Genomic DNA, 25,990 nt, shown 5'->3' with positions numbered 1-25,990 from the left:
CTTCGCTATAACGAAGGACCTCGAGTGGTATGCGATGCACTGTTCCTTCAATAATAGACACTTCAACAGAAATGTCACTTGTCGTCCTTATGATCTCCTCCGCATTCCAGTTCTTAGTACCAGTGGTGACAACCGGTACCTGTCCGTGGCGTGGCATGTCCTTCATGTTTACACATCCGGTCTCATAACGCTGACACCACCGGAATCCTGAGCACTGTGCGAGGCACAACCTTTCAGCTTGTGATAAATTTGCGACGCATGTTCTCTTTCTGTCGAGGAAATCGAGCAACTGCTCTTTGTGCTGGGAAACAGCTGTACAGAAATGAGGAAACTGCTCCGAAGGCGTTATCTCCGACTGTGCAACTGGGAATACCACTACAACTCTCAGCAAACGCATCGATGCACAGGGATTACACACAGCGCCGCAACAGCGAGGGTCTCTACTCCATTGGGCATACCTTATATGTCCCTCGCAGTGTATTAGGTCACATGTGCTTAGCAGGGGTGAAGCTGCTAGGTGACCTTCATGGGGTTCAAAATTCATTCAAATTTACAAATTCAAGGCGAACACTTTGATACGACACGTGTAGGCTGTGTTTTTCCGTTTGGCTGACCAATATTCGTGTCACATTTCCGTTCTTTCAAGTTCCTTGTTACGTTCTGAAAGGTTCTTGCAGATTCCGTTGTCTTCCGTAATCTACTATTCGGGAATTTTGACACGGATATAACTATACTTCAACGAAAAATATTTAAAGTGTTAAACCTCATGTGGAATATATCGTACACCTATCTGTGTGAGTTGTTCGGGGAAGTGGTTTCGTTGAGTACATGCGAGGTAAGATTGTACCTGATCGTCACTGTGTTTACATGGCCCTAATAAAAACAGGTTGTGCATTCTGAAAACGTGTGTTAAATTCATACATTCATGTTAAAAGTAACTTGTATTGCGGCGACTAGAGCCGTCATGAAATACATGAAAAGTATTCGCAGTTGCGAATAACAGAAACCTTCAGCTTGGAAAGGAATAGCTACAGTAAAAATTTCTGCCTGACAGGGAGTTCAACCCCAATTTCCCGCTTCACTTTAGTGGTCCCCTTAACCGCTTTGACTGTCCATACGCGCACGACCCACGGACACAGATGCTGCGTCACAACCTGTACTGCTACCCACATTAGCTACCGTACTGGGAAGGACATTTTAATTTAAAGTTTGCCATGTACTGCCGGATAAATACGATATTGCTGTGCCAGTGTTAAAAAGAACGATGCAGTAGTACTTCGGATATCATATCTTAATTTGAAGATGTGACCACGACTGACGATATGTCAGAGGACGGCTAGGATACTTCTTACTATGCAGCCGGTCGCAGATACAATATGATCAAAGTGGATTACCTTGGATAGTATGTAGTTGTTAGCCATTTGAACTTCCCGCAGTTCCTCTAACTGTCGTGTACAATCGAACCAGCCTCTTATCTGCTTGAGGACTCATGAATTTTAAACGGCAGCAATTATGTGCTGCAATTTGATTTTGAACTCTGTTCCTCGGCAATTCATATTTTGGACTTCTGGAAGCAGGTAGTGTTGGTGTTGGCCTACAGAGTCCGATGTTCATAGTTGCAGATTTCTTACAGTTCAGCTCAGCTCTTCATGTGGCATCACATGGTTGTGCTAACCGCAATGCTGCCTCTGTTTCGCTGGTACTCGTTACTAAAATACCTACAACAGCAGCGCGCAAATGTAAACATTCAGCTACTTCGTCATACCAAAGAATGGCTCTATTGCGATTGCGAATAACGCCTTCTTCGACAAAGCTGTGCGAAATGGATAGTGGTGCCAAGTTGACCATTTATCACAATTTGTGATGTGCCCCGCCGTAAGAAATTCACTATTATTATTTCGATGAAGCGATGTGGGAAGCCCATTTCCTGCACTGCGTGGAAATGAAACGATGATTTATAGTGACTATGGTGCATCATACCTTGAAAACTTCGACTACGGCTAAGACATCTTTGTAGACCGCTAAGGTATGAAAAACGAACTTGTCGTAACAAACAACACTTTATTTTTTGTGTTAGGATGCGCGCAAAGGTATTTTAGTCACTGTTAAGTAACATCATTGGTAGCAACTTTTCGCTTGACGTATTTGGTGGACGTCTAAGAGTAAACATAAGTAATACTTCGCTGAATTCGTGGGAAATTCTTGCACTCGGAATCTTCATGGTATATTAATATTTTTGTCCGTCGCTAAGTCCCAAATTTTTCGCATATTTTACAAGGAGTCCGTCATGTCTGGGATATTATATTGACGGGCTAAGGGAGGCGACAGATATCAAATTCTTCGTCAGTTTCTTCTGTGAGAAGTTCCGCGTTCTCAGGGACCAGCCGTCTCATCGAGTTCGTTGTCACTTCGTCCTGTACGTTTTCATCAATTTCTTTCGTTGGTCATTAGGTCAGCGTAATGTATCCGAATCGCAATTCTGGTATTTTTATGATTTATTAGTGCCCTTCCATCAGAACTTTACTGCCGGTAGTATTTTTTTGGATGCTCTCTTCTTTTCAATGATGAGGCGAAAGCCAGACTGTTCTTCTTGATGTGCTGAGTTCATAACTCTTGCTCTGATTCTGATACTTTCTCGTTGTTTCTTTCATTAATGCAGAATTTTTGATGACATTTTTTTAAATTTTAGTGTAACTTTAACTGCGGCATCATATTTATAAAGAAGTCTGAGAAACTTGCCATAGGATTCCATTGTTTGTATAACTGGTTTCTACCCCACTAGTCGATCAAGAACATCTGAATTTTTGGTTTTGCGCACTTGAGCCACCGCCGGCCGTGGTGGTCTCGGGGTTCTAGACGCGCAGTCCGGAGCCATGCGACTGCTACGGTCGCAGGTTCGAATCCTGCCTCGGGCGTGGATGTGTGTGATGTCCTTAGGTTAGTTAGGTTTAAGTTCTAGGGGACTGATGACCACAGTAGTTGAGTCCCATAGTGCCCTGAGCCATTTGAACCATTTTGAACTTGAGTCACCAGATCAACGCTGAGTCCTAAGAGACACATTTAGCTCCCCAGCGTGCCGCTGTCTTAATAAAAATCACGGCGTTGAACTTCCTCTGCCTCTGCAAATTTCCTTCCTCTGCATAATTATGGTGTAAATGCACGCTGCGTGATGAGAGAAGCACGTCAGCCTAGTATCGGTTTCTGAAACGTTTCGTTTATGGCTACTCCACAGATTCCACCCAGGCTACTAACCGAATGGCGTGTGACGTAGGTGAAGGTGGGTAGTACGCCGTTCTTGTACTCCCAGCAATCAATTAAAAGTAGTTATTTAACGATCAGTTCCAGTCCTATGGCTTGAGTGTTTGGTGTTGATCTTTGTGGTCCGTTACACAGTTAAAGCCTCCAGACGGGATTGTGTCATAGCACCAATTTATAAAAATAGGAACAATTTCTTATCTACGAAATTCTGTCGACAGCACTATTGATTGTGTCCAATGGCACGTATATGTTGTTGACCAACACTGTGTTACTAAAGAAGACGTGGGTTCCCTGCTATTTGCAGATCTGTCTGCATGTTTCATAGTATTACCTTCCTTAGTAAGTATCACCGTTCCCACATCCGTGCCGTTACCGTAATTTGTAATATCGTTATATCAGGGTATTCGTTCTGTGTATATGTGAGTGACTCTAGGACCAGCAAAATGTTAGTAACCGCGATGCATATAAGATCTTGAACGTTATTTACCTTACTTGCAATATGGATCTTCTTCACGTCTAACGTGGTGATTTTACATCATCGTAAGAGTTTCACCTTTGCATAGAAATCATTATTTGAGAATCAGCCCGACGCAATACGGTTGTATCTTCAGCTTCTGCAACACTGCTTTTTGGAAGCAAACTTGAGCGTCAGTGGTTTGTAGAGGCTCCTGTCATTGTAGCATCGGGAAATTTCTTCATCTGCTGGTTCCCATTTAAATCCTTAGAATCTTTTACCTGTTTCTGTTGTTTTCTCTTCACTGTCTACACCGTATCTGGGCTGTTCGAAAATTTGTTCTTCGTTGGGAGTCCGTTGTTCGTTGTCAATTATGTCCACCTCGTCTGCTGGTGAAGGGGAGAATATTTGTTTTCTTCAGGAAAATAGATGGGTGCCACTGTTCCATCGGTAAGCTGCAATGGGTTCTCTAATTCATTAGAACAGTAGTCGTGCGTATGTTAGGTTCTACGCTCCTCTGAGTGCACTCCGCACGAACTTCACCAATACAATTACGATTAAGACACGTCTTCTTCCGACCATAAAGGATTATGATCGCGCAAAATTCACATACAGGATTGATGTTACACCCTTGATATGGTCAGTTTTATTTGCCTAATTCCGTTCAACACGGGATACTTCGCGGAGTTTGTCGTTCTCTGCGACGTTAATAATGTCCATAGTGTGACACTGTTGCAGTATCTGATTTGCGGGGACATCAAATGACAATCCGATGATTCGAGTAGTTGGAACTTCCAGCGTTTTCCTCACTGTGCTTGGACTTACTTGAAGCTCAAGTACCTTCTATAATTTTCTTGCGTAGATCGAGTTTTCACACTACCTTACTGACAATAGAAAAATAAATTCTTATAACGTGATCCTTTTGAACTTTCACATCACTTTTTAGAGTGTCTTCAAATTCACATGATTCAGACTTTGCAAATGATTACGAAGGAAAACCTCATACCAGATGTAGCAGTTAAACAGAGAACCGACTCGTGGCGACAACATATTTGACCTTCTGGTGAGAAACAGACCCGAACTAATTGAAACAGTTAACGCAGAACAGGGAATCAGCGATCATAAAGCGGTTACGGCATCGATGAATTCAGCCGTAAACATATTAAAAAAGGTAGGACGATTTTTCTGTTTAGCAAAAGTGAGAAAAAGCAGATTAAAGTACCTGACGGCTCAACACAAAACTGTAGTCTCAAGTACAGATAGTGTTGAGGATCAGAGGACAAAGTTCAAAACCATCGTACAATATGCGTTAGATGAGTATGTGCCAAGCAAAATCGTAAGAGATGGAAAATAGCCACCGTGGTACGGCAACCGAGTTAGAAAACTGCTGCGGAAGCAAAGGGAACTTCACAGCAAACATAAACTTAGCCAAAGCCTTGCAAACAAACAAAAATTGCGCGAGCCGAAATGTAGTGTGAGGAGGGCTATGCAAGAGGCATTCAATGATTTCGAAAGTGAAGTTCTATGTACTGACTTGGCACAAAATCCTAAGAAATTTTGGTCTTATGTCAAAGCGGTAGGTGGATCAAAACAAAATGTCCGGATACTGTGACCAAAATGGTACTGAAACAGAGGATGACAGGCTAAAGGCCGAAATACTAAATGTGTTTTTCCAAAGCTGTTTCACAGAGGAAGACTGCACTGTAGTTCCTTTTCTAGATTGTCGTACAGATGACAAAATGGTAGATATCTAAATAGACGACAGAGGGATAGAGAAACAACTAAAATCGCTCAAAAGAGGAAAGGCCGCTGGACCTGATGGGATACCAGTTCGATTTTACGAAGAGTACGCGAAGGAACTCGCCCCCTTCTTGCAGCGGTGTACCGTAGATCTATAGAAGAGCGTAGCGTTCCAAAGGATTGGAAAAGGGCACAGGTCATCCCCGTTTTAAAAAAGGATCGTCGAACAGATGTGCAGAACTATATCTCTAACATCGATCAGTTGTAGAATTTTGGAACACATATTATGTTAGAGTATAATGACTCTCTGGAGACTAGAAATCTACTGTGTAGGAATCAGCATGGGTTTCGAAAAGGACGGTCGCGTGAAACCCATATCGCGCTATTCGTCCACGAGACTCAGAGGGCCCTAGACATGGGTTCACAGGTAGATGCCGTGTTTCTTGACTTCCGCACGGCGTTCGATACAGCTCCACACAGTCGCTTAATGAACAAAGTAAGAGCATACGGACTATCAGACCAATTGTGTGATTGGATTGAGGAGTTCCTAGATAACAGAACGCAGCGTGTCATTCTCACTGGAAAGAAGTCTTCCGAAGTAAGAGTAATTTCAGGTGTGCCGCAGGGGAGTGTCATAGGACCGTTGCTATTCACAGTATACGTAAATGACCTTGTAGATGACATCGGAAGTTCACTGATGCTTTTTGCAGATGATGTAGTGTATTGAGAGGTTGTAACAATGGAAATTATAATGAAATGCAGGAGGATCTGCAGCGAATGGTGAAGGGAATGGCAATTGAATCTCAGTGTAGAAAAGTGTAATGTGCTGCGAATACATAGAAAGATAGATCCCTTATCATTTAGCTACAAAATAGGTCAGCAACTGGAAGCACTTAATTCCATAAATTATCTGGGAGTACACATTAGGAGTGATTTAAAATGGAATGATCATATAAAGTTGATCGTCGGTAAAGCAGATGCCAGACTGAGATTCATTGGAAGAATGCTAAGGAAATGCAATCCGAAAACAAAGGAAGGAGGTTACAGGACGCTTGTTCGCCCACTGCGTGAATACTGCTCAGCAGTGTGGGATCCGTACCAGACAGGGTTGACAGACAAACAATATTTTCTTCAAAATATTCTTTCTCCCACATCCTTGGCAAGGTATGGACGCCACGGCAAAGTTTTCCTTTCCGAAGGAACCACTCAGCGAGCCTCTTTCGTACAATTAATACAAACTGAAGCGGTGTTCGGCTAGAGCACGTCCCAGTGATGCAAATATGTGACAATCGAACAGACCCAGGTCTGTAGAACAGGCCGCATGTCCTAGTATTGAACAACTCAACGCCTCGATCGTTTTCTTGGATCTTTTTGCTGTGTGTGTTGGGGCGTTATCATGTAGCAATATTACTTTGTTGCCTTTGCCATATTCCACTCACATTACTCGTAATGCTAAGTGTAAATCTATCATTTGCTGTTGGTAGCGATCAGTGTTAATGGTTTCACCACGTTTCAGCAGCTCATTATAGATTAAGTCCTCCTGATCCCACCAAACAGGGAGCATTGTCTTCTTTCCAAAGCGATTTGGTCCTGCCGTGGATATCGATGGTTTGCCTGGATTCACCTATGATTTACGTCGCTTAGGATTCTCAAAATATATCTATTTTTCATCACCTGTCGGTCCTGGGCAGGAAAACTACTTTCTTTTGTATACGGCGAGCAGCACTTCACAAGTGGTTTTACGAGTAGCTTGCTGTCTTTCATTCAGGTCATGTGGAACTCATTTTCCCATTTTTGCACCTTTCCCATAGCTTTCAACGGAAGAGAAACGGCCTTTTGTGTCACATGCAATTGTTATGTACGTTCCTGTTCAGTTTGAGTATCATCTTCACCCACTTCAGCCGGCAATTCGTTGTCTACGAACTTTTTTGGTGGTTTCCCGAGCTCGACGTTTCTCACGTTGAAATCACCACTTTTGAAGTTTTTGAAGCACTCGAAACACTGTCTTTCCCAAGAGCATGTTCGCCGAATACTTCGAAAGCATTTTCTGCAGTGTTAGCAGAAAAGCAATGCTGTCCGCAAATCGTAGTTACCAGGCACAAAACGGGTTTGAAACATACCGACGCATGGAACGTGAGTTACTGTGTGTTGACATTCGGCGTCAGCCGTTACAGGAAGCTGAAGGCGCTGTAGAAGCGGTCTTACGGGTCTTACACTGAAGGCTAGCACAATCTAGAGAGAAATTCCGGTTTCTTACATCTACACCGGGTTGACTTCTTTGTCAGTCTCATCCATTACTGAAGGTTCAAGAACACAGTAAAGTCACTCAACACAGCAAAGTGATTCTGCGAGCTTGTAACTTACTGCCCTGATACAAACAATACCGCTCGCGGCGTCCTACACACAGTAGGTGTGCTCACAGTCGCTTCCACAGGGGCAGAATACCAACTAAGTTACTGAGGTGGACACTCAACTGTTGTGATCATTATATTTCTTATCTTCACAGACTGTTACACCCATGTATTGGTATAAGTTGACTAATTTAAATTTTGACACTTTGATACTGTACTCATTAGATAACAAGTTCTAGCTTGTTGTGAAATGCACAAATTAAGCATGTACTTTAATACTTACAATGGAGATGAAAGGTTGTGACATTGAACTCAAACATTCAAAAAAGGACAGCTGAGTTATTTATATTCATAACTGCCCACCCACGCCAAAATGTCACGGATACTGTTTTGAGGCGAATCCAAGGCACAGATGTCTCCCCAAATTCAAATTCCCATTCAAGTCTCAGCCCCTTGCCATTCACCAAAAGACGAGCCGCATTGCAAAGGCTCTCCAACTGTACTGAAATAGCACCTGAGCATCGAACAGAGATAAACGCAGAATAATTTCACACAAGTTATCAGCTGTGAAACTAGTAGTGTTTCCGTGAGTTAGCGCGTGTTCAGAGTATAATTTACTCCTGTTCCACAGAGATGAACTTAAAATAATTTCTCATGGTTTACCGGAACTACTGTTGTTGATTAGCTGTACTGCTGTCGTCTATAAGTGTAACAAGTTGTCTTTCTGTCGTTTCGTTGAATTAACCACGAAAAAGGAGTCAGTAAACATTTCTATATAATATCGAAACCTTCCTGTCTTCCGAACATTATTTTATCACCGTTTAGGACATCCACCCTGCATTCCATTAAATTGTGGAACATTAGTGTGCACAATTTCAGGGCATTGCGACGAGTGCGTTGGTAGTCCCCTACACGATGAAATTTGCCTAATGACTTAAAAACAACTAATACGTTCGTATCGATAAATTTTGTATCAGCTAGCGGCGTTACTTTGACGTGGATTTCTTTGGCACGCCGCGACAGCACGCTACTTCCGGATGGGTGTTGTGACGCCGTGCAAGCGCAGAAGAGAGGAGAGGGAATAGAGGCGATCGGTGGCCAGTGTGCTAGCAGCAAGGAAAACGTGACTGTTGCCCATGACAGCTGAAACTGTTGAATTTGAAAGGAGGCAGCTTTTTATGTATGGAGGTGGCTGTGTGGTGGGTATCCTCATGTGAAGTAATTTTTTCGTGCCATCTCATTGCTGTTGTTGATCATGGAGTGCTGTGAAGGCACGTTAATTGGGGCACGAGAGTACTTCATCGGGATGTACCTGCTGCGACGCTGTGTGGCAGTTATTAAAACATGTAAGGGAAGTTAATGGTCCACCACCTGAATGGCAGTCGGTTAAATGTTCACGATCGGCCAGAGGGACCATCTAGTAATTATTCATCTCCTAAGTTCATTTATGTTGTAAATGATGAAAAAGAAGCAAAACTAGCAACTTTTCTTGCACGATATACAACTGTTTTAAAACGCAATTGCTTAGGTTACCAGCGCGTTATGTGAATTTGTTTGACCTGCAATTAACTTATAAAAATATTTCTGTTGAGTCTGAGCCTTGTTAGCCGCCACTCTGATTCCTGCATACTACACTTCAAGCAATCACGACATCAGAAACCCAGGAATAGGACACAGATGAATAGCGTGGCTGCACGGACTTATCCCTTGCACGCTTCCCGTGAGACCCACATTCCCAACTGTCCACAATTATGAATAGCGTGATTGCACGGACTTATCCCTTGCACGATTCCCGTGAGACCGACATTCCCAACTTTCCGCTAATCAGCGGTGTCCTTGGTGGTTCAGATGGATAGAGCGTCTGCCATGTAAGTAGGAGATCCCGGGTTGGAGTCCCAGTCGGGGCACACACTTTCAGCTGTCTCCATCGATGTATGTTAACACCACATGTCGGCAGCTGAGGGTTTCAGTTAATTACCATTTATTCTAGAGAAGCTGCATGGTCATCAATGGTATCTGTTCTTTCAAGAACAGTTGCTATCTTCATATAAAAATTTCTTACGTTAAGGGCGTGTGGGTGCTATTCTGCCATTCTGTACAACGGATTAATCTGAGATGTACCCTTTACCCTGTGGCTCCTGCAAGATGCAATTTCCACCCCCACACTACTACAGAAATCAGACAGACGCTCCTCCCGTTTTAAAGAGAAATGCCTGAAAAAATTTCAGTAATAAATATCTTCTGGAGTCGTCCGCTGTAAGGAAATGACCAAAAAATTCACAAAATTTCTTACGTAACTAGTGGGATACTTGGGTACTGGAGTAGTGCTAGTTAGTGTAAGAAAAACGTGAAACTAACGAAAATTGTTTATTTTGCAAAAATTCTGAGAAATCACAATGGCACTTTCAGTTGTGAACTGAACAAGTTATTTCCAGGTTGTTTTCAGCATTTGAAGTTACCTCTAAAGGATAGGATTCGCTAATGAAATTTCTGCACAAAGTTTGATTGTTATTGATGTGGCACAATGGCTGAGAAGCGCGCCTACTCAACTTGAATAAGTATCTGTTAGCATGTTGCTAGGTACGGTCGAGGCTGTCGTGTGTGAAATGCAGTGAAGTGTACTGTTGTGGAGGAAATATGGGGCTCGCAATAGCTGTAGCGCACAATATCGTGAGCTGCGTTGACTGCTTTCTGCGCCGCTCGCTGCTGACAAATAAGATAACTCTCTTTCTATCTGGATTGACCTTCGCCAATCAAATTCTCCCTACGCCTTGATGAAGTCAAGGACTCCTATTCGCCCCTTGTCTAACTATTGGCATCGTACACTGGTCAGATAATTAGTCCACCGCGATGCAACTCCATGATTCGCTCGCAGGTGTTTAACTAAAACAATGTCGATTAACACCGCACGATAAGTGTGGCGGCCAACACACTGAAAAACGTTTAATCATAGGGACTCAATATAGAGTCGCACTCCAAAATGGTCTCGACAGAGGTGCTCTCCCAGTGAAGTACTGAAGAGAGATTTGTTCCTAACTCTGAGTACACGCTCGAGCGCGCACGCTCGTTACATGTTCTCACTCCACGAGCGACAGCGGAACGACCCCTCTCCACGCCAAACGTGAAGGGGTATATCTATTGGTCTCTTCCATTACTCCTTCAGCTCAAGGCTTCAGGAATATCGTCTGCCAATCAGCATTGCTCTTCGACAACGGGAGAATTACGTTTAGTTTAAGGTGACCAATCCGGAAATCTGTAGCATAGATGTTTGGCGTTTGCTGTCTCCCTGTGAACATCTCTGAAACTGCATGCTATATTTGTAAAGTATGCGTAGGCTGGGCACTCCCACACGATGTAGTGGAATTTGCTATTAAGCTGAACATAGGGTCGTTTTTCCTTTCACTTCGGCAAATGCTGCCTGCTCTATGGGCAGTCATCAGCCGACTTAGATAGGCTGGGTCGCCCTCTGAAGGGACCAGCCCCGCGGCATGTGGTTAGTGTGTCCCGAACTAAAAGCCCCTGCGACCATTGTGTCTTGAGTGTGTGTGTGTGTGTGTGTGTGTGTGTGTGTGTGTACGCCAGCCTTTCAACCACGGTGCGCTTACTTACTTGCATATCGTTTACATGAATTCATACAACACTGACTTTATCTTATTCAGTTTGGGTTCCAATGAAGCATCTTGATGTGCGGAATATGATGTAAGCAATGAAGGTCAGGAGACCACGACGTCTTATAATGTTAAAGGCAGTTTTGGTCAAATGGGACTATTAGTGAAAAACCAGTCGCTGATAATTTTCTTTAACAGTGATCCCAGCACCAACCCATCTTTATACAGTGCCATGTACTTTACTACAGTACCAAGTACTTATTATGGAAATGTTTAAAAAAATTTTAAATAATGTATATTTTGTGAAAAAAGTGAAGTCAGTTTCAGTTGGAAATTTGAACAAAACTTTTCTGAATTTTGTGATTTTAGTATATATCGGAAACGATTTGTAATAAAAAATCTGTGATTTGATATTTTTCTTAGTCACAGCAGTCACTATGAGTATGTCAAATTTCACCAAAATCTAAAATGTTGACATAAATGGGATTTGTTACTTTCACATAGAATGGCTCAGGATAAAAATATCAAGTGAAACCCTGTAGTTACAAGAAAATAGAGCCACCTATGCACACCAAAGTGGCCATAATGAAGCATCTCGTTAAGGCATTAGTATAGTGAGACGACTGTTTAAAATATCTATGTAGCAAGTTCCCAACTTTTCACATGCTACGTTGAAAGAGAGTGTGTTCACTAGTCGTGATATTCGGATATTAGTTCTAAATAAGGATTGTCTTTATTCAATTAAATCCGTGGACTCTGAAGCAAGGACTGTTGGTGCGTGCGGTTAAAAAATGGTTCAAATGGATCTGAGCACTATGGGACTTAACATCTGTGATCATCAGTCCCCTAGAACTTAGGACTACTTAAACCTAACTAACCTAAGGACATCACGCACATTCATGCCCGATGCAGGATTCGAACCTTCGACCGTAGCAGTCGGGCAGTTCCGCACTGCAGCGCTTAGATAGGTGGGCAACCGCGGTCGGGTATGTGCGGTTAAAAACTTCGTGGGAAACAATCGTAGTCAAGAACTTATCGACATAGTTGGAAATACGAGGGCTATCCACAAAGTACATTACGTTTTGGAATTAAAAATAAAGCATTGGAATTTTTTTATTATATACAAATGAGAGCTACACTTAAATACTATTCTACATAGTTGCCATTGAAATTGAGGCACTTACGTTAGCGATGGACGAGCTTGGAAATTCCTTCGTCGTACAATTCGGCCGCCTGTGCCTTCAACCACGTGGTTACCTCTTCTTTTTGGGACAGAAAAGGTGATTTTTGTGTATTTCCTGGAAAGAGGCACTACATAAACTCTCAAAGGAATTGCCAAATACTGCACAACCTCAGAAGAGCAATACAAAACAAGCGCAGGGGAACGTTGTGCTCAAAGGTCTTGCTGATTCACGACAACGCCCGGGCCCACACGGCAAATACCACTCGCGAAGTTCTCGAATCTTCTAAGTGGGAGTTGTTTCCTCATCCGCCGTACAGTCACGACCTGCCACCGAGCGACTTCCACTTATTCCCAGCAGTGAAGAAGTGGTTGGCAATGCAGCACTTTGATGACGACGCACAGCTTCAAGACGAAGGAATTTCGAAGCTCGTCCATCGCTACGATAAGTGCCTTAATTTATATGGAAACTATGTAGAAAAGTAGTATTTAAGTGTGCCTTTCATCTGTATATAATAAAAAAATTACCAATACTTCATTATTAATTCCAAAACGTAACGTACGATGTGGATAGCTGTTGTATACAGACGAAATTCAATATGCTAGATGGACAATGAATCTGAAGTTACATTTTTTCAATTCGTACCTTCAAGTTTTGTCTCCAATCGTGGTGGCCATAAGTGAGGAGCACCGTGAAGTATCCCATGGGGATATCAAGGAAATCAAATGGCGATATCAGGGCATTTGAGATGTTCAGATGATGGGCGACTACAGTTGGATGCTTCACTGGGACATCACGGAAATGTCTGACAACAGGAAAAGCGCAGTCGCGCCATGACGGATAAAAATTGTGGAATGAATGAGGTAAAGGCAGTCAGGTTTGTTTTAGAGAGGAAAGCAGAGCTGATCATTTGCAGAATAGTCAACAGGACCGGTTGCAGACCTCTGGTACAGAGCCGAGTGGAGGGTGTGAAAGAGAGGCTCAGACAGTTTTGCGACCATGTAGGTTGCAGATTCCTCGACTTCTGCCATAGGGTTGTGGGTTTCGGGTTCCGTTGAATAGGTCAGGAGTCCACTAAAAGTACGAGGCGGTTACAATTGTAGCACGGGCTATGAGTGTGGATTGGGAGGTTTTTAAGTTATAGTGTCTGCGGGAAATAGAAAAAGGGCTTTAGTCTCAAATGGTGCAGATCCAACATAGAATGAATGTTGATAACAGTTGTCATCTGTAGTAGCTTTGTGAGGTACTACCAGAGATCTATAAGCTAATACAAAGCACTGAAGCTCAAATCGTTAGAGGCACTGAAAAATGGAAAAAGCTGCAGATAAGTTCAGCAGAAACTTCTGCGAAGAACCTAACGGTACTCCGAAAGAACAGACTAAATACAGCTGGCGGTGGTGTGTTTGTTGCTTTAGAAGTAGTTAATCCTGTAGTAAAATTAAAGCAGTTAGCTCCTGAGAGTAAGGCCCAAGACCATTCTTCCCAACTCGAATAAAATAATAATTGGATTCTTTTACCGACCTCCCGACTCAGATGATAAAGCTGCTGAAAGGTTCAGAGAAAACCTTAGTTTAACTTCAAAACGTATCCGACTGATACAATTATAGCTGGTGGTGGTTTAATTCACTCTCGATAATTAGGTAAAAATACATGTTTAAATCCGGAGGTAAGCATAAAACGTCATCCGGAATTGTGATAAACGGATTCTCTGAAATCCTCGAAAAATAAACGGAAGCATGTGTATTCAAGAAAGCAGATAACATTTCGCTTGACGCCTTCCTTAAATAAATCTCCGCTCCTTCCATATTAACACTGTATGAGTAGACCAGATGTGGGTCGAATTCAAAGAAATAGTATCGACAGCAGTTGCTACATTATTACCAAATAAATTTACAAACGAAGGAGCTGATCCCCCCTTTGTCGGGTCAGAGAAATGTTGCAGAAACAACGAGAAAAGAATTCCAAATTCAACCGAACGCAAATCTCCATGCTTGGGATCTTTTGCAGAAGCTCGAAATTTACAGTGCTATGCAACGGAACCTGGCAGAAAATACAAAGAGATTCTAATTGTATGTAAAGTATGCCAGCGGCAAGACACAGTCAATACCTTCCGTGTACTATAGCAATGGAAGTACTATCTGAGACGGAGCTGCGAAAGCAGCCTTTCCAAATTCCTTCACCAAAGACGGCGAAGTAAATATTCTAGAATCCGAATCGAGAACGCCCGCCCGGAAGGCCGAGTGGTTGTAGGCGCTTCAGTCTGAAACCGCACGACCGCTTCGGTCGCAGGTTCGAATCCTGCCTCGGGCATAAATGTGTGTGATGTCCTTAGATTAGTTAGGTTTAAGTACTTCGAAGTTCTGGGGGACTGATGACCTCCTCAGATATTAAGTCCCATAGTGCTCATAGCCGTTCGAACCGAATCGAGAACTGACAACATTAGTGACTTAGAAGCAGATATCCTCGGCGTAATGAAGCAACTTAAATCACTTAATAAGACAAGTCTTCTGGTCCAGACAGTATACAAATTCGGTTCCTTTGATATTATGCTGATGCAATAGCTCCATACTTAACGACCATGTACACACGCTCGCTCGGCGAAAGATCTTGTAAGTAGGCTGTTTAGGTTTTTATATTGGTCACTCCACGTAGCGCTCTGTATGAAAATCACTGACTGCGCTGTGCACAGTCTGTGGCTGGTTGGCATTGTTGTAATATTCGCTATTGTAGTGTTGGGCAGTTGGCTGTTAACAGCTGGAAGCGTTGCGCAGTTGGAGGTGAGCCGCCAGCAGTGGTGGATATGGGAAGAGAAATAGCGGAGTGTATCCATCAGAGACAGTAAATTTGTAAGACTGGATGTTATGAACTGCTATAAATTATGACTTTCGAAAACTATCACGTAAAATCCATTGTTTGTTCCCTATCAAAATCTTTCATTCGCTACCTATGCGCATCAGTAGTTAGTGCCTTCAGTACTTAGAATCTTTTATTTAGCTGGCAGTAGTGGCGCTCGGTGTATTGCAGTAGTTGGAGTAACGAGGATTTTTGTGAGGGAAGTGATTCATGAAAGGTATAGGCTGTTACTCAGGGCCATCCTTTTGTAGGGATTATTAAACGTCAGACTGCTTTGCGCTAAAAATATTGTGTGTCAGTTTAAGCACAGTCATTTATAATTTTTCTAAGGGGAAGTTACATATTTCGACCCTTAGCCGAGGATACCTCACTGGAATGTTCAGATTTTTTCTTGTAGTTTGTGTAATTAGTGTAGCTATTGTTTATTGGTAGCGCGTAATTGTGTAGAGAATCTTATTTGTAGTTGTCGTTTTTCATTGTTCTACAGTAAAACAGTTGTGGTATGCATGTAGGTTTGCACCAAGTATTTCGCAGCTGCGCTTGCAATTAACTAGATATTATTTCAAGGGCTATGTTAATGTGTTTCTTATTTTGCTCTTCAAATTGTTCTTTTCTGTGTTATTGTGACAATAATTGTGTGTGGAAAACGTAACACCAGGCTGCAAAGTAAACTGAGAAATAATAGTGACGACGAGCGTAGCTTATCAGCACCACTGTGTAATGAAGCAATACACATTCCAAGTGGTAATTTGGTAATTGTACATAGGGATGTGGAGCGGGCGGCAAATAATGGCGTAGACAGTGAAACAATTAGTGCACAGGGAAGCATTATCGATCGATCGGTCGGCAATAGCTCGCCTCAGGAATCCGAAATGACAGAACACAATCTGGCAAATACTGTAGATTCAGATTTTTGGTCCTCACCATCTTCTCAAATAAGTCAAGACACATTTTCTGCTTGTCAAAATGTGAATGTTGCCGGTGCAAATTCACTGCCGAAAAGCGTTGGGGAACATTTTCAGATACCAGTGCATTGTTATTACAATTAATAAAACAAATGGGACAAACAGAGCAAAAGCCTCAAAAGTTAGACACAATGGAACAAAATCTTCGGACGTTAGACACCACGCTTGAATAAACACATGAAGATTTAACTACTGAGTTACATAAAATCAAATCGAAATTTCAAAAAGTCTGTAATGACGTAATAACATTAATTTGTGGGCATTTTCAATCTATTTTTTCGCGGCATGAAAACACATCGCAGTTATTTTATGGCTGCTTCGTGACTGTATAAATTATTGTTCATGAAAATCATGAGACCTAGCAAGCTAAGATTGACTCAGTTGCATCTACCGATTCGGTTACGCTACTTGTAAAAACTCAGGAAAACTTAAAGGACACAGTAGATACGATTTCAACACAAAGGGACACTCTCAAACTTGGTTCAGAAAAACACACTAAGGAAATAAGTTCACTATCGGAGAAAGTAATCAAACTTTTGGATCAGCTAAATAATTTATCTACGAAGGTAGATGATAATCTGAGTGACCAAGACCGGTAGTCTTTAATAATACAAAATAGTACGAACAAACTAGAAAATTCAAACAAAATCAGAATCAAATTAATACTCAACACCAAAGAGAAATCCGGGAAGTAAAAGATCAGTTGACACAGGTAATCCAAGAATTACATATTTCAGAGGACACTCGCACTCTAATACGGGAAGAGGGACATAGAAATACGTAACAGCCACAGAATAAGAACTCGGGGCACTTTGGAAATTGTGAAAGAAATGGCAAGGTACACCGAATTTTGAGATGGAACCGCCGAAACGACGTAACACTGACCGACATGAGACTCGCCGACATGATAATTTTGACTATTAGCTGTTCATTACTACACGTAAAATCAAAAATTTAAGAATTACGGCAACGACATTCATCCACAAGCGTGGCTTCATCAATTCTTTCATTGTTTTCCTCCCAACTGGTCGTTAGAGCACAGATTAGAATCTGTGTGTGGCTACTTAGAAAAGGAACCAGCTGTAAGAATGCGATCAGTCATTCACGATTGTCATTGTGAAGGAGAATATTATCATGCCTAACTCTCAAGCTACACAAGAGCGAGTAAAACTTAGCATCATGATGATGAAACATTGCGAACAATCAAAATTTTTCAGTCTTGTGAAATACTTTGAAGACATGTTGCACAAGAATCAGTACCTGTCAAACCCATACAGCCCGTTAGATTTTATCCGCATTTGCTTCATCAAATTGCCTGAACATTTACGATATATTCTTTTGGCAGGACGTTGCAAAGACGACATTGAAGCTTTTCAGGGACTCTTACAAGAATTGGAAATTGACACTGACAATCACAGAACGCGAAGAAAGGAGCACAACAATTACAGGTCACATCCGTCACAATTAGGTGATGACAAAAGTAATAACTGGACATGGAAAGGCTATTCTTACAACTTAAATCGTGACCAAAACAGACACCACCCGTATGACAACCGTTGGCAGAGTAGTAATAATTACAGGAAAAGATCACCTCTCAGAGGTAATGACTATCACAGAGACAGAGAAACAGACAATATTGGAACCAAAACAATTATTATCAAGGGATACAGAATAACGTCAGACGCAACGGTCCACCACTCAGATACGATTCCGGGAGAATTTCTCCACCACATGACCGACAAAAAAGAAACTATGTAAACTACTGAAGAAAACGACAGATCTGAATTCCATCAGAATTGGCGGGATTCAAACAGGGCAGGGCCCTTTCGACAAGGTGAATTTGTGGAAATTAGGTCTCCTAATCCCAATAACGACGCACTCCAACAGAGAGATACCAGGCAATGACTCGCACCGCAGGCACCCACGAGCGCTGGCTGGCTCAGAGAAAAATAACGTAGACGCTAACCTTGAGAAAAATTTGTGCACTCTTTACCGATGTACTATATACCACATAAGTCCATTGAAGCTGTAACTCTGCGTACTAGGAACAGTAAAGGATTGTACCATATTCAACATGTAAAACCGTTTATTGAGAGATAATCTGCTTCTTAACTGAGTCTTTGCCATAAAATTTTTCACTTCACGCTGCTAGTACAATTTGTCACACCGAGAAACTATTAACATGCCACAATGTTTTAAAGTTAATTACCCAGTCTAGAACCCATGGAACATATTTAGAGAGTAATTACGAATGCATTGTTATAGTGAGCAGACGACACAGTGCTGTTGTGTGTGTACTTTCTTGCTTGTTAGTATGTGAAACTTATAGCCGTTACATAATCTTATAACTAAGAACATACTCCAGTAGTGCTAACGAGATTTTAGTGCAACATTTTCGTTTACTTTAGAATAATCTCACAGAAAGTGCTTTAAATCCAGAATGTAAAGATGACTTAGTATTTGGTTTCTTCGACAGCTGCACGATTATATCACAAAGCTACTAATGTGTGACACAATTTACATTGTTGCTTTTGTACTGTACCTGCTTTATATCTGCGCAGTTTTTTTGAATTCTTCTGGAAAGTAGAACATGTTTTAGCAGTAACTTTTGTAGTATAGCTACAGTGAGACAGCCTTTTTTGTAGCACAACAATACATAAGAGTGTAGTGCTATCTTGATAACGGAACTTTACGTAATAACTGCAATATCTATACGCATAGCATTTCTCTTTTGTTTATTATGAGGTAAGTACATTGACTTCCACAGGACTTTGCGTCCAGACGACGATAATTATGACACTTGGCACATTTTTTACCCTTATGTAATGACAGATATTGTTACAACAACATGCACAATTTAGCGAGGTAGTACAACTATTTGAGTGATCAAAAATAAATGTTTTAAGTACAAAATTAAATATCTTTGTAATTCAAAGAATGATTTCCGTGATACATTTCATTCCATTGCTATAATTTGTAACACCTGAGGGTATAAATACATTAATGTTAACACAATTACACAGTTGGATAAATTCACACTTACGAAATTGTTTTGTCTGTAATTTGTGAACTGTTCATTCAAAGCTCTCATAGTATCACAATGATTCCGAAAAAAATATGTGTTTGGTATGGGATCAAGATTTTTAAAGTATGTTTGAGGTAGATGACACTATGGAAATCAGCAGAGAATGTTTTTAGGTTTTGAAATTATTGAAGAAAGCTACGACGTTTTTGAGATTTGACTGACGTGTTATGATGTTATTACGACGGCGATGTGTACTATGCTGCTCAGGAATGTTTGATATGTATTTATTATGATGAAATATTGAAGTGTCGACGAATATGTATATCTGTAATAAGGTAAGGAATAATGATGAGTGGTTAGGGACCCTGGTTTGTGAAAAGGGATGTTGGACTCAAGAATCGTACTTTAAGAGCTATGAAATGTGTGTATATGCGTCAATGTATCACAATGCCAGGAAAATTTTTTGGACGCTGTTGTATGTATAGGATTTTGTTTCTACACATTCGTAACGCAAATTCTCGACCTGTGAAATTTTTTTTATATGAGACTGTCACTGCTGTTGTAAATATTTCAGTAAGAAAGTTAAGTGACCTTCATGTAATGTCGTGGATGTCCAGCTATCCCACCTGCCACGAGAAAAAGCCATTAGGTGGAGAAGAGACCATTAACCTAGCTATTGACATTCCTTTGTAGAATGCATCGCAAATAAGATACGCTCATTACTTGGAAACATATGATTATATTGTGGAGCGCGTACTTTATGCTACTTACTGAAATGCTTACAAACTGATTGGACATATTCTTACATCTGCACACCTGATTATGACAAGTGTCTTTCCACGAGACTTGAGAGAATTTCTACTGACTTACGAAATGCCACATTGCTATTGAATGATGCTTTTAAATTTTGCTTTTAATATTTGCTTATTTCATTTCACGCCTGGTTTCCAGCTGTGATACAGCATTGGTTTTATAAAATAAAATAAAATAAAATGCATTCGCTAATGTGAACACTCTCTGTCAACAGGTCTATTAAATAATAATTTTATGGTCCACATTCTTCAAAAAAGGACTTGGAAAGGAAAGACCAATAAGAAGGGACTAATAACAGTAACTGCATACATAATTTTCTTTTCAAGTACTTGGTAACTTCTTCTGTAGAAATTGTTTGGTGCACCACTTTAATGACATAGACATTAAGATGTGAATAGGCATTTCCCTTATCTGAATAGTTGTCTTTAGTGTACTATTTTTTCTACTTGTGGGTTAGTCATGTTTAGATATGTTATTACATTTGCTGCTGCTGTTTGCCAGGGATAGTTTTACTGAATTTTATCTTGTGTTAAGCCAGTTCTATTACTGATTTATTTTTCTTGTTTGCTGCGCATTGACTTACACTAGTTGTAATATTGCAGTTGCTTTGCTAATTTATATATACTGCTGCTTGCTTCGCCAATTTCCAATTTTTTGTCATTCCTGTTTCTCTTAATTTATGTGCTGCTGCATTGCCCTGTCCCTTGGTGTGTGTGTGTGTGTGTGTGTGTGTGTGTGTATTATATATATAATCTGCGCTCAGCAGATTTAAGTTACTTAAGAGGGGGTAGACTATATAAGAAACACAGATGAAATTGAAGAAATGCATTGAGAAGTTAAAAGAAAATGGTTTGGCCAAAATGTAGTGTACAGTGGAGAAAAACTCTTTTTGAAAGAGGATGTGAACATATAAATACAGAAAGCACCCTTGGATAGGATTTTTTTTTTTTTTGTGGAAACAAATGTTGAAATAAGGGGAAGATCTATGGAATAAAGTTTTGGTTTAGACTGCAGTACCAAATGTTACACTGAAAACGAATCCTGTGCTTCCCTTTTGTGTTATCCCCCTATGTGTTCGTGTACCCTTGTGTATTTATATTTTTCTTGTCCTTATGTGTTTAGCTGATGAGAGTTATGTTGTAGGCTTTCTCTAATACAATGTTACTTACTTTGTAAAGATGTTTACACATTATTTGTGTGTTCCATTTTGTTGCTCATCTGTGAAGTTGATATTTCAAAAGTTCTTATGATCTTCTATGTATGTACTTACGTCATAATTCCTGTAACACTGATGTACATCTCTATTTTTTTTGTAAAGCCCATATTATTACAAATGTTATCTGTACTATGATGTTGTTTAATGATGTATTTTGTACCTTTGTAATTGTATTCTTACGTTGTAAATTTATAATTGTAATGGACACCAGTTGAGCAAATTAAGTAACTTATAAGCATTCATATCAGTGCACATGGGGTTTTGTTGGTTATAGTATATGCACAATATGTGAGAAGTTGGGGCTGTTAGAGTTAGCATGTGTGTTAATAATTCAGCAAAGGACTGGTTATCAGCGTTGATGGTCCTAAGGACAATTCCAAAAACTTTGAATGCACAAGTGGTGGTTTATGGACTTGCTATATAGTCCACAAGACCCTCCGATGGTGATTGTGCACCTGCACAGTCGTAAGAGATTGCTGCTGGCCGTCTCTACCAGGACTACAGTGGGTCTGTATCCTTGATGATCCACCAATACCATAATCTCTACCAGGACTACTGTGGGTCTGCTCTGTTATGACTTAGTTCCAATATTCAACACTTTGGCTGACTCTGCTGTGGGTTTGCTCTGTTATGGACCATTACCTGTCAGCATGTCAAGAGTCAGCATTATCTTTCCTTTGGAAGGACAACAATAATTCAAGACTGCATGGAAATCCACTACTCCCATGTGCATTTTCTTTTACTGCTCAGACTTTGACAAAAGAAAACTGCAATTTTACTGTGATGGATGATCATGACTGTCTTTACGGACTGTGAGAAAATTTTAGCTTTTGACCAACATTGTAAGAATATGTGTGTGCATTTGATTTCTTTGTTATTGAAATTATGAAAGATTGTTTCAAATTTGTATTGGTCACTGCCCAAAACAATTTGTAAAACTTTTGTGGGGAGCATGGGGGCTACGTAAGAATGCTGTTTAGGTTTTTATATTGGTAACGCCATGTAGCGCTTTTTTTGAAAATCACTGACAGTGCTGTGTGCAGTCTGTGGCTGGTTGGCATTTTTGTAATACTCACTATTGTAGTGTGGGGCAGTTGGCTTTCAACAGCGCGTAGCGTCGTGCAGTTGGAGGTGAGCCGCCAGCAGTGGTGGATATGGGGAAAGAAACTGCGTAATATATCCATCAGAGACAATAAATTTGTAAGACTGGATGTGCTATATATTATGACTTTTGAACACTATTAAGGTAAATACATTGGTTGTTCTCCATCAAAATCTTTCATTTGATAACTATGCCTATCAGTAGTTAGTGCCTATCAGTAGTTAGAATCTTTTATTTAGCTGGCAGTAGTGGCCTCGCTGTATTGCAGTAGTCTGAGTAAAGGAAATTTCTGTGAGGTAAGTGATTCATGAAAGGTATAGGTTATTGTTAGTGAGGGCCATTTTTTTGTAGGGATTGAGTTGCGCTGTAAATATAGTGTCAGTTTAAGCACAGTCATTTATAATTTTTCTAAGGGGACGTTCAATGTGTACCCAAAGACTGGAAAGGTGAACAGGTCACACCAATATTCAAGAGTGTTGTCGGAAGTTCCATGCGTCTTTTCGCGGACGATGCTGTCGTGTACAGAGAAGTTGCAGCATTAGAAAATTGTAGCGAAATACAGGAAGATCTGCAGTGGATAGGCACTTGGTGCAGGGAGTGACAAGTGACCCTTGACCTAGACAAATGTAGTGTATTGCGAAGACATAGAAATAAAGATCCTTTATTGTACAATTATGTGACAGTGGAACAAACACTGGTAGCAGTTACTTCTTTAAAATATCTGGGAGTTTGCGTGCGGAACGATTTGAAGTGGAATGATCATATAAAATTAATTGTTGGTAAGGCGGGTACAAGGTTGAGATTCATTGGGAGACTCCTCATAAAATGTAGTCCATCAACAAAGGAGGTGGCTTACAAAACACTCGTTCGATCTATACTTGAGTATTGCTCATCGGTGTGGGATCCGTACCAGATCGGGTTGACGGGGGAGATAGAGAAGATCCAAAGAAGAGCGGCGCAATGTTTTTTGTGAGGGGAAAAAGACAGTGTCAGGGAAGAATAAACCGTCCGTCGTGATCGTGGATTCGTCGGTGCGTCGGAGGAGGGCCATGATGTGTTGCGTCAGCTGCCAGATTAGAATAGATTAGTTTTTCGTTCCATAGATCCGTGTTGAGGAGATCCTCGTGGATGTTGAACATGTCACTTTTTTAAGCTGAAATAACCATACTAATAATATTCTATTAAAAAATTTGGCGATGGAGTAGGAGTTGGTCACTAGTAAGTCTTCAGGCTCCTTTTAAACTGATCTCTATTTGTAACTGAATTTTTTTATATTTGCTGGCAAATTATTGAAGATGAGTGTTCCTGAGTACTGGACCCCTTTTTGAGCTGAAGTGCTTTTAAGTCCTTGTGCAGATCTTTTTTGTTCCAGGTATTGTATGTATGGACTGAGCTGTTTGTTGGAAAACGATATATCCTTTGCCTCACCGAACTGCAGAGAATGTTCGTCGGTGTCTTGCATGCCACTTATAAGGCAGAGCGGGCAATCTACCATACGAATGTCGTAAAATCGTTGGCGGTTGACTGTCTTGCGGTTGATAAATGTGTACCATGACGATCGCGCTGCTGTGGTGAGGAGAGGCGTATGGACAGCTCGCCAAATCCGTCGTCAGTCTCGCGGTGGGTATTTTTGATAACATTGCTGCCATGATGACGCCTCAAACATCTATATATCTGACAGGTAGTGGGGATTCTTGTAGAAGGTATCTGTAACTGAACATAACTAAAATCAACAAAGAATCGCGCGACGTGAGAAAGAGGGCGATACTGTGCCAATCACCACCCTTGGTTCAAAGGACGTGGGAAGAATCACATCCAGGATTGTCGGCGTGATGGCGTGTTGCCATTGGTTGCCAGTTCTTAGCGTCACTAGCAGGTATAGAGCCAGAGCCTTGTTCCACATATCCGTTAAGTTGTCATCCAGAATGGTATGGTAGAGTTAGTCTCGTGTTTGATCTTAAACAACACTCCTTGGTTGACATAGTATCCAAAGGCAGCCATTAATCTGTAAGCTATACCATGTGGAATTGGCAGTAACTGTGCCAGATACGGCAGTCGCGAGACCAGGTGAACATTAGTGTAGTCCACCCTTAGGAGCAGGTCGTGCGTTCGGAGAGAATTGTTGCGTATGTACAGTCGGACGTGCTGGAGGAAACGTAGATAGCTCGCCGCCGCTGACTGCCGTAGCGATAGGGTGAATAATACACCTAAGCATCGCAAGATGTCCACCGTCGTAAACGGACTGTACAGAGCGTCCAGCCCTGGACCGATGTGCATGATGTTAGTTTTATTAATGTTACCCTACTTCCCGCAGCTACTCCGTACGTGGTAAGAAGGGTAACCACCGTTCTTCGACCGGACGAGTATCATCACGTCGTCGGCATATGCACGACACGTGAATGAGCTCGCACGGAGTCGGACGCCTGTTAAGAGTCCGTCTAAGAGTCTGTGTCAAGGTTCGAGAGCTATTGTAAACAGTATCATCGACAAGGGACATCGTTGCCTGAGCCACTAACAGGGCAGGAATCGGTCCTACCTCCCTGCCATTGACTCTCACCGTCAAAGAAGCGTCGCGAAGGAGGCGCATGAGGACGGTAATAAAATCCTGTGGTATCGCCATGCGTCGCATGGTCGAGTCAACGAAATCATGGTTTATCCTGTTAAAGGTACGATCAAAATCCACCGATACGAACGCCGCTCGCATGCGACAAGCTTTCGTCAGGGAAATTACGTCACGGTATTCGCCTAGGATAGAATGTATGTTCTCCGAACCCCTAGACAAGCCTGGTCTGGTGGTATTGTCTTGAATATTACAGCCTTGAGCCTTGCCGCCAACATTCGCGCAAAGATCTTATAGTTAGTATTGAGCATCGTGAGTGGTCTGAATTGATGGGCACTGACACTCATCGTCGATTTCGGTATTGGTATAAGCAGTCCCGCCATGAAATGCGACGAAACGTCCGTGTCAGGGCTCGGTAACTCATTATACATAATTATATCCGCAAATGTGCGCACGGAAAGATAGAGATGTTCGTTTTTTCCGCGCGTTGTGCGAGAGTGGAATAACAGATAATCATTGTGACAGTGTTTCCTTGAATCCTCTGCCAGGCATTGTAGTGTGACTTGCAGATTATCCATGGAGATGTAGATATAGCTGTAGATGTAGACATCTAGTCGTGGAGTTAAGTGCATGTTGTATAACACATTCTCCGTATGCATATGTTCACTAAGTGGATATTCCAATAAGTTGTTGTTTTTTACTTTTGTTGTACTTCTGCATGAATCTTATGCCATACAGCGGGTGCCTTTCCTAAGAATCGTCAGGTGCGTTTTCTCTAGTGTTTCAGCAGACGTTACTGTCCTTCACGTCTTTTGCACGACGCCTAGCGTCACCAGTAAGCGCCGGTTCTGTGTGTTTCCCACC

This window comes from Schistocerca gregaria, chromosome 3, assembly GCF_023897955.1.
Source record: "Schistocerca gregaria isolate iqSchGreg1 chromosome 3, iqSchGreg1.2, whole genome shotgun sequence".
Taxonomy (NCBI): Eukaryota; Metazoa; Arthropoda; class Insecta; order Orthoptera; family Acrididae; genus Schistocerca; species Schistocerca gregaria.
This window is presented reverse-complemented; position numbering follows the sequence as displayed.